This window comes from Callorhinchus milii, unplaced genomic scaffold, assembly GCF_018977255.1.
Source record: "Callorhinchus milii isolate IMCB2004 unplaced genomic scaffold, IMCB_Cmil_1.0 Scaffold1, whole genome shotgun sequence".
Lineage (NCBI taxonomy): Eukaryota > Metazoa > Chordata > Chondrichthyes > Chimaeriformes > Callorhinchidae > Callorhinchus > Callorhinchus milii.
In genome coordinates this window covers 82051036-82059683 of record NW_024704742.1, presented here as the reverse complement: position 1 = coordinate 82059683, position 8648 = coordinate 82051036, and the positions used below count along the sequence as shown (strand labels likewise).

The window sequence follows — 8648 nt, the reverse complement described above, 5'->3', positions numbered from 1 at the left end:
AAAGCCTACTATGATAATAATCCTTGCTTTTAATACAGCCTTATTATGTCATTGAGATGTCTCAAAGCCCTTTGCAGGATTTTTATTGTGAACTAATAATAATAATCCTTGCAATTGATATCGCGCTTTTCATGTCTTCTAGATATCTCAAAGCGCTTCACAGAATATACTGAAAGTAAATTGACTGTATATTTGTGGGCAAAACGCAGCAGCCAATTGCACACAGCAGTGTCCCACAAACAGTCGTGGATTGAGTGACTAAATTTTTTAAAAAGGTTTATTATCCCCAGAAAAGCGATCCCCAATCAACTAACAATCGGGTTTCTATTTACTGCGAACAGAGAAGAAAAGAGGTGTGTGGAGTAGGGAAACTTGTCCCAACATTTTGCCCTGCTGGGAATCAAACCCAGGTCTCTGTATTATGTAATAATGTTGTATCTAGGCAAATCTGGGCATGTTAGAAATTGATTTTTACCGTGCAAATCATCAGAGATTAGTCATTTTTACTCAGGAATCTGCGGGACAAGAACATATCAATGAAACATGTGTTAATAAGAAATGTAAAGAATTTGGCTAAATAGGTTACAGCCTGAAGGAAATGAGGAAGGAAATGATCTCAAGAGTTATGGCATTACTTTGCTTTAATAATGCCGTAGGAAGGGAAATGACACCACAATGTCGCTCATCTCTCTCATGCTCCACATTGTCTAGAGTGAGGTTTAACGGAATGCAAGTTGACATCGGAGATATCACTTTCCCCCCATCTTGCTGCTATTACAGATGCACCTCAGGACATAGCTTGAATTTTGCCAAATTCAAGACTCTATAAAGGTTTTCCCATTGAAGAGAAAAAATGCCATATCAAACAACTCGTAGATATCCTCCTGGTTCAGTGGGTAGCACTCTCACCTTGGAGTTAGAAGATTGGGGTTCAAGCCCCAAGTCAGGCTTTTGGACTCATAGTCTGGACTGACACTATTACAGCGCTTGCGGAGGTGTTGTTGTTCAAATGAGACATTAAAACCAAGATCCTGTCTGCCTGTTCAAGTGCATGTCAAAAATGCACTGACACACTAAAAAAAATCAATTTCTCCCTATGTCCCAGGCAACAATCTTCTGCATTTGCCCATGAATTCAGTACTGCACTTGACAGAAAAATTCAGCAAAGCACTTTGAGATATTTCAACATGATGAGTTGTTCTATTAAGGGCAAGTTTAATCTATTATACCTGAATGCCTAGAATCCAGTGATTTTGGATTGGGACAGATAATAGGTTTTGTATCTGAGCCTCCTTATCTCATTATAAAGGATATTCCAGAAATCCTGAGATAGCAAGAGCATTGATGTCAGAGTGACATGAACACTTATATTCAGTCAACATTGGTGGAGGTTATCATGGGTATACATTTCTATATATAAAATAATTGTTATATTTGGTATAGCAACTATTACATCAGGAGGATGTCTCAACTCAAAGAGCTTCACAGAATTTGCTGTAAAGTGGAGTGATTGTGTATTTTATAGGCAAATGCGGCAGCCAATTTGCACACAGCAATATCCCACAAACATCTGTGAAGTGAATGACCAATTTTATTTGGAAGATTGTTGTCCAAGGCACCAGGAAAAACTATCTTCTCATTTCAAATAGTCCCATGGGATATTTAATGTTCACCTGCATAGGCAGGCAGGGCTTTACATCTCATCCAAAGGAATAATACATCCCAGCTCTGCACTGGAGTGTCAGCCAGGAATATTCGAGTTCGAAATTCTGTGTGGGATCTGAACCCACACCTTGAAGGAGACAATGCTTGCAATGGAGCTATGCTTACATATCAAATCCTTTTTTACAACAATTAGCATTTATATAGGGCCCTTCACTTGGGGCAGCGTCTCAGGGTGCTTAACAGAGCTTGACACCAAGTTTTTACTAAAAGCTACGCACCAGACCACTCTTAATTATGAGATAAAGAGGATAAACCATCTATGATAAGACAAGTCAAGTTAACCATCAATTCCATTAAATAGTACTTGGGGATATTTTTTTGACTGGCAGGCACTGAGGCAGCCCAAACCACTTTTGTGGTGTTGACTTGATACAGTTATTGCTAAAGCGATCACTAGCCATTTTCAGCTCCAGTGATTTTTGTCACACTGCCGACAGAAATTTAATCCATCAAACCAGATGTGAATTGGCATTACACAAATGTAACACTTTTTACCCATGCAAATGAGCTACATGACATGTGCAAATGATGTGACTTAGTGGTAGTAGCAAATATACTAATTTGCAAGCGAGAAATAACAGAGGGTGAGGGCTGCACTTCAATGAAATGAACTCTTCCAATTTCTTCTTGAATACAGAAATACAAATGAACATATCCTGGAAAGTATAACCACTTCATCAACACCATATGAACAATGAAAAGACATGGACCCTGATTTGCTATGAATCCACTGAAATGCCTACAATTGTGTCAAGGGAATTCATCAATATTCTGCAAAACGTTGGTTGGGAAACAAGAGAAAGATCAAAAATATACCATCTGGATACAAAAGAGTTCCGTGGAATTTGTTGAAAGTGCCAGAGAAAATCATTGCATGGAAATTGATTGAAGTAGAATGCTATTTTCTCCTCCAAAGATGGTGCGGAATCTGATAACCATAAATACATAAGCTGATTGTAAAATATGTAAACTGTGCTGTTATAAGCATGTCAACAACATGCTACACAGCCCTACAAATTTTACACATTCTGTCTCCCTCATAAATTTTGTTTAAAAGAAATCATTCCTTTGGTCACCCCAAATTCCATCGGGACAGAGAGGGATGAGGTAAAATATTTGACGACTACATCTTTTTGGGATGTTGCATGAGGGGTTTCGATTAGGTACAAAGGAATATGCGATAAGGCTGTTAAAAGTCTTAATTAAATATGCTTAACTGAGTAACTTAATTCTCTAAATTATGCCACTTTTGTCTGCGATAAACTAGCATACATTCACAACTGCTCTGTGCAGCCTACAAATACACAGTCACTACATTTTACAGGATATTCTGTAAAGCGCTTTGAGACACTTTCCTGCCATGAAAGGCATTAATCCAAATGCAAGGATCAGTATCATCTTTTGAGATTAAGTTTTCACTAGAATTCACGGTGGATGCATGTTTCTTTAACATTCTAACCTCTGGAACTTTGTGCCTCAAACTTTTCATCTTGCCCTCTCTTTATCTATCTTTAAATCCCACTTGAAGATTTACCTCTTTGATTGCACCTTTGGTCACCTCCCCCTTTCTAAGCATCCAACCCTTCCACTGTACAGCACTCCGAGACACTCTCCTGCATAAAAGGCGTTTTATAAATGCAGACTGCTTTAGTTCTGTTTTCAACATTTCCATGAGTTAATGTCTATTTGAGGTCACCACACACCATGACCATCTTATCCTTGCTCAGACACTGGTAACCCTTATTCAATGACACATCTCACAACAACTTAGCAGTTTACCCTTTGACACACGCACTGCCTGCAGGGATCTAGCAACCCAGAAGAAGAACAAATAAACTGAGCTATATAACACTCTTCATCCTATAATTAGCATGTAACATCAACAGTGCCAAAGAAAAAGAGACCTTGAAATGACAAGCTAAACTAGGTGTTTCACCTACAAAATACGGAGTCACTGGACTTTGAGCACACTTTGAGATGTCCTCCTGATTTGAAGGAAGCTACACCAAATCAAAGGATCATTAGTATTATTATGGGAACTGGGAATTATTATTATAACAAAATCACCATTGAGCTACAAGTTGTAAATTACACCTTTCTCTCAGGATGCTGTTTGACTTTGGCTAACTCTAAGGGCACAAAAGCTCTCGGGAGGCCAATGGTGGTCGGAATAGCTTATTTTCTTTCCAACACCCCATGCCATCACCTACAGCATCCAGCAGCTCAACCTTTCCATATGAGCTGGGGCCGGGCCAGTCTGCACAGCACATACAGTCTCCACAGCAGCAGAACAGCAGGTGGCTGGAGATATGCCTTTTCCTAGCCCAGCAGAGCATATGATGGAGTTTATAGCACAACTCTTATAGGAATTCCAAATAAATCAACAAGGTTATCTTCAGTAATGTTTCAAAAAGACTATGATGCAGAAGTCTGCTGAAGTTACCTCCTGCTGAACTTTCCTTCCCGTGTGGACTAACAAAAGATGTCAGAACATTTTCATACTACACTGCACACTGTCTGCATTGCTGGAATGGACAGATACCCTTCCACCCCTGCAGTTATGCCTTACCCAAGGTACTGGACTTTTATACCTGTGCAACCTGTCCATTGTCTAAACTAAAAACAGCATTTGTAACCTGCCTCCTCATTTCACCTCTCACAACTTTGAGTACAATAATAATCCTTACACTTGGTATAGGTCCTTTCACATCACACGGATGTCCAAAAACTGCTTCATATTATATATATTGTAAAGTGAAGAGACTGCATATGTTTTATGGTTGAACACTAGGTGAAGTATATTGGTATGTTGCAATGACTTACAATTCTGAACATATCAGGATGTTGTATGACATTGAAATGTGGACAGGGCTTTTTGAGCTGTACTAGAAAGTCCTTTGTTAGTGCATAACTATGTATTATTACCTTTCAATTGTTTATTCACGTGTATACTTTATACACTCTGCACCAACAATTAACAGGAATAATAGCTGTAGTTGGATTGTATTAATATCCTTTACCTGTTGTTACTAAAGATAGTAATTGTGCTGTGCATTGGGGTGCAAATGCCATTCACAATCCATGCAATAAAGTCTGTGAATACTGTGACTGTCTATAATGTTTTTATCAGTTTCTGTCAGGCACATAGATTGTCATGGGTGGGAAGTCTTTGGATACCCAGGATGTGGACACAGTGGGCACAGACTGGGAGCAGGTGAGCTGCAGGACACCCCCGGAGGCAAGTTCTCTAACAAATGTCATTCCCGCTGCATTAGAAAATCTTTGTTGCAGCTTTGACAAACCTCTCTCCCAGTGGGTGGTTAATATGGATGGCCAGCCTTGTTCTGCTCTCTAAAAACGTAGAGGAAAGGACACTCATATTCCAGGCTGGGATTGTGTGCATCTCAGTTGTGATGTCAGTTGCACTCACTCAGGTGACCAGCATTCTGGGTGACCTTTGACAGTGTTTGTTGACGAGTGTTGAAAGTGAACTGCAATGGCTACCATGGCAGAGCCTGACATTGCCCTCACCTAAACCAGCTTGAATCAAGCAGGAGTTTGCTGCAGAGTGAATTTAAGTGGCTGTTTTTCCCCTCCCTACCCTAGAGGCAATGAGACCAATTTAACGACCACCAGCCCCCACCCCCCAAATACCACCCCAGATAAGATCACTAACTTTGCCCGGATCAAACTTGGGATTTTCCCAGATTGTATGGCTCAACTGCTCAATCAATGAACTCTCACCCATCAAAGTAGGAACATAGGAAGATAAGAACAGAAGTAGAGCCATTCAGCCCATCGAGCCTGTTCCACCATTCTATTCGACCATTGCCGATCTGTACCTCAACTCCAATTACCTGCCTTTGCCCCATATCCCTTGATTCACTTACCTACCAAAAATCTATCCACTTCAGTCTTGAAAATTTGAATGAATCCAGCATCCACAGCCTTTTGGGGGAGAGAGATCCAGATTTCCACAAAATGCATGAAAGTAGCTTTCATTATATGGTTGATCTCGGTCATGATGCAGGGTTGCTCTAGTTGACTCTTTGCACTCGGAAAATTTCTTCAAGTACTTGCTTCCAGTAAACACCAGGGTCAAAATCATAAGACATCTGTTCTCATTATACCTCCTTCCTATTTCACCATGTTGTTATGTGACCTAATGTGCAATACAACACAAAATGTGAAGAAGTCTTCACATAATCCATGTTCTTTCTTAATAATAATAATCCTTGCATTTGATATAATGCTTTTCACGTCTTCTCGATGTCTCAAAGCACTTCACAAAATAGACTGTAAAGTAAATTGACCATAGATTTGTGGGCGAAACACAGCAGCCAATTGCGCAAAGCAGTGTCCCACAAACAGTCGTGGATTGAAAATTAATCCCTTTTGCAATAAAAACATAAGAATATGTTCAAGGACTGAGCGTCAACAGCCTTTGGGGTAGTGAGTTCCATACATTCACCACCCTTTGAGTGAAGACATTCTTCTCAACTCAGTGCGAAAGGGCTGTCTCTGATTTTAAGGTTGTGACCCCTGGTTTTAGTTTCTCCAACCAGGGAAAACAATCTCCCACTATCTACTCTATCATGTCCTTTGATGATTTTATAGGTTTCTATAAGATGCACTCTAATTCTTCTCTATTCTAGAAAATATAGGCCCAAATTGGTCAGCCTATCCTCGTAACTCATCCCCTTCATCCTTGGTACTAACCTAGTAAATCTACGCTGCACCTGGCTTTCGCTCTGCATGGAATGTGCTGTACATTGGTTGCTTAATTTTATAAGTAGCTTTATTTATGGTACTGTTGGTTGAGTGGATTGAATAGTAATAATAAGTGATGGGAATGAAATGACAAAGATCCATTGTCTTTAAAGTAACAAATGGGTTGCTGAATCACACAATTGCCTGTATTTTGTATATTTTCCCCCTATTTGGTGATTTAAACCCTATTGAATGATACTGGAATCCTGATTTTCTCACTCAATCAGTGAAGAAAATTTATTGAGCAGCAGATACATTCAGCCATCAGGAAAAAAAGAAATGTCTGAAAGCTTTTTTTAAGAATTCATATATTATATTTGTGCTTCTATGAAATTGCAGATCTAAGACAGTGCAAATGGAAAATATAAAGACCTGCTTGAAATCTGAATTTGATGTATTAGTATCAGAAGAAAGGCACCTAAAAAATTATAAACATGAAATGGATCTTTTACTGCAAGAAAAGAAGGCACTTGTGGCAGAACTTTGACTCATCCATGTTGATACCAATGTGGTATGTTCAAACACTAAAATCTTATCACTTATTTATTTGCTGATATGTAGTAAGAATAATGAATTAAATAATACGTATATTCATGGTTTAATCTTATTAAGGTTATATAACCAATGATTTGTTTGCCTCAATTTGAGGCTTTAAATTGATTTCTGATTTTTTTTAGAAAAAAATAAAACAATGAGGCTCGAGCCGTTGATCCTTTCATGGGTGGCTGCTTAGCACTAGGTTCCCCCCAGATAGGTGAAGAGTGTCCTTGACAATCTTCTGTCCTTGACTCGAGAAGAGACTTGCAAACTTGCTAGCAACTTTTTAATGTTTCTTTTCTTAGTTCAATGAATATAAAATGGTAAAATCTGGGGCAAGTAAATGGGAACAGAAACAGTAGGCTGAAGGGCTGTCTTCTGTGCTGTAAATTTCTATGGATCTATGGTCTAATGAAGGGCTAATGGGAATAATGATAGTAGGATTATCCCCTTTTTTGTAGATGGAAAATAGAATAAATTAGACAGAAAATGATTTAAATAAATTGCTTCAATCTACAAAATGCCTACATGATGAATACGAGCCACTTAAAGAGCATGTGGAGGCCCTATAGATGACTCTGGGATTGCAAAGGTTACCTGACTTGTGTGAGGAAGAAGAAAAAATTTCCCTTGAGTAAGTATTTGATTGAGTAGTATGATGGGGTGTAATATTATCTGTGTAAGGTTACACATATGGTGCCAAAAGTATTGTTAAGTCAATTTAATTTACCTTAAATGTGCTTTAGTTCAAAATCAAATCTAAAAAAGTAAGTGTAATTCTAATTTTCTCTCACATATTTCATAAATGGCCAGAAACCAAAGTCATGAATCAGTCCCTAATAGGGAATTTATATTGGGTAATAAAAATACTCTACCATGCTCCTTTAGGATGCTAACGGAGGCTTATAAGATGGAAATAACATTTTCATTGGTTTTGGTCTTTAGTTACTTTGAGAAGCAAAAAGCAGAGTGGCAGATAAAAACTCGGGAACCACCCATCCCCGAGTCTCTTGCAGCAGCTGCCCATCACCTTCACGTGGGCAGGAAGCAGGACGCTCGACAAACCGTCACATTCCGCCAGCAACCACCTCCCATGAAGGTAAAACTGATTAATGCTTGCAACATAATTTAACACATCAGCGTTTTACTGCATTTCCCCCCATCCCCCCAAAGCTGTTTTACAGGGTTATCAACATCACAAATGGTAGGCTTATAGGCAAATAATTCATTTGAGCAAAAGTTCAGTTTTTTCTGCTTGAACGTACACAATATCCAAATGCAAATGGAACAATGGCCATCAAGTCACCCGACTAACATTGCATTCTCCTCAGAACAATCACTGCATATTAATTTTCTCCAGTGCCAACATTGAAAAGGTAAATTTTAAATACTGTAGTCATTCTTTGAATGAGGTTATAAGTCATACACCATATGCAAACTATAAATGCAACAAGGAAACCAAGCATCACAATGTCACCTCTGCCTTTAACAGACTTGTGTAGTTGAATCACATGATACTCCCCTTTCTGCACTGCATAAAAGAAAAATAAGATTAACGTTAACTGCTGAAGGTGGCCACATGAGGTCAGACATGTATCCAGTGATGAAGAACCCAG

At 38.9% G+C, this 8648-nt stretch overlaps 1 pseudogene; it reads left to right on the top strand.

Moving 5' to 3' along the window:
* Nucleotides 1-6838: 6838 nt before the first annotated feature.
* Nucleotides 6839-8164, top strand: LOC121851877 (annotated as a pseudogene).
* Nucleotides 8165-8648: the final 484 nt, after the last annotated feature.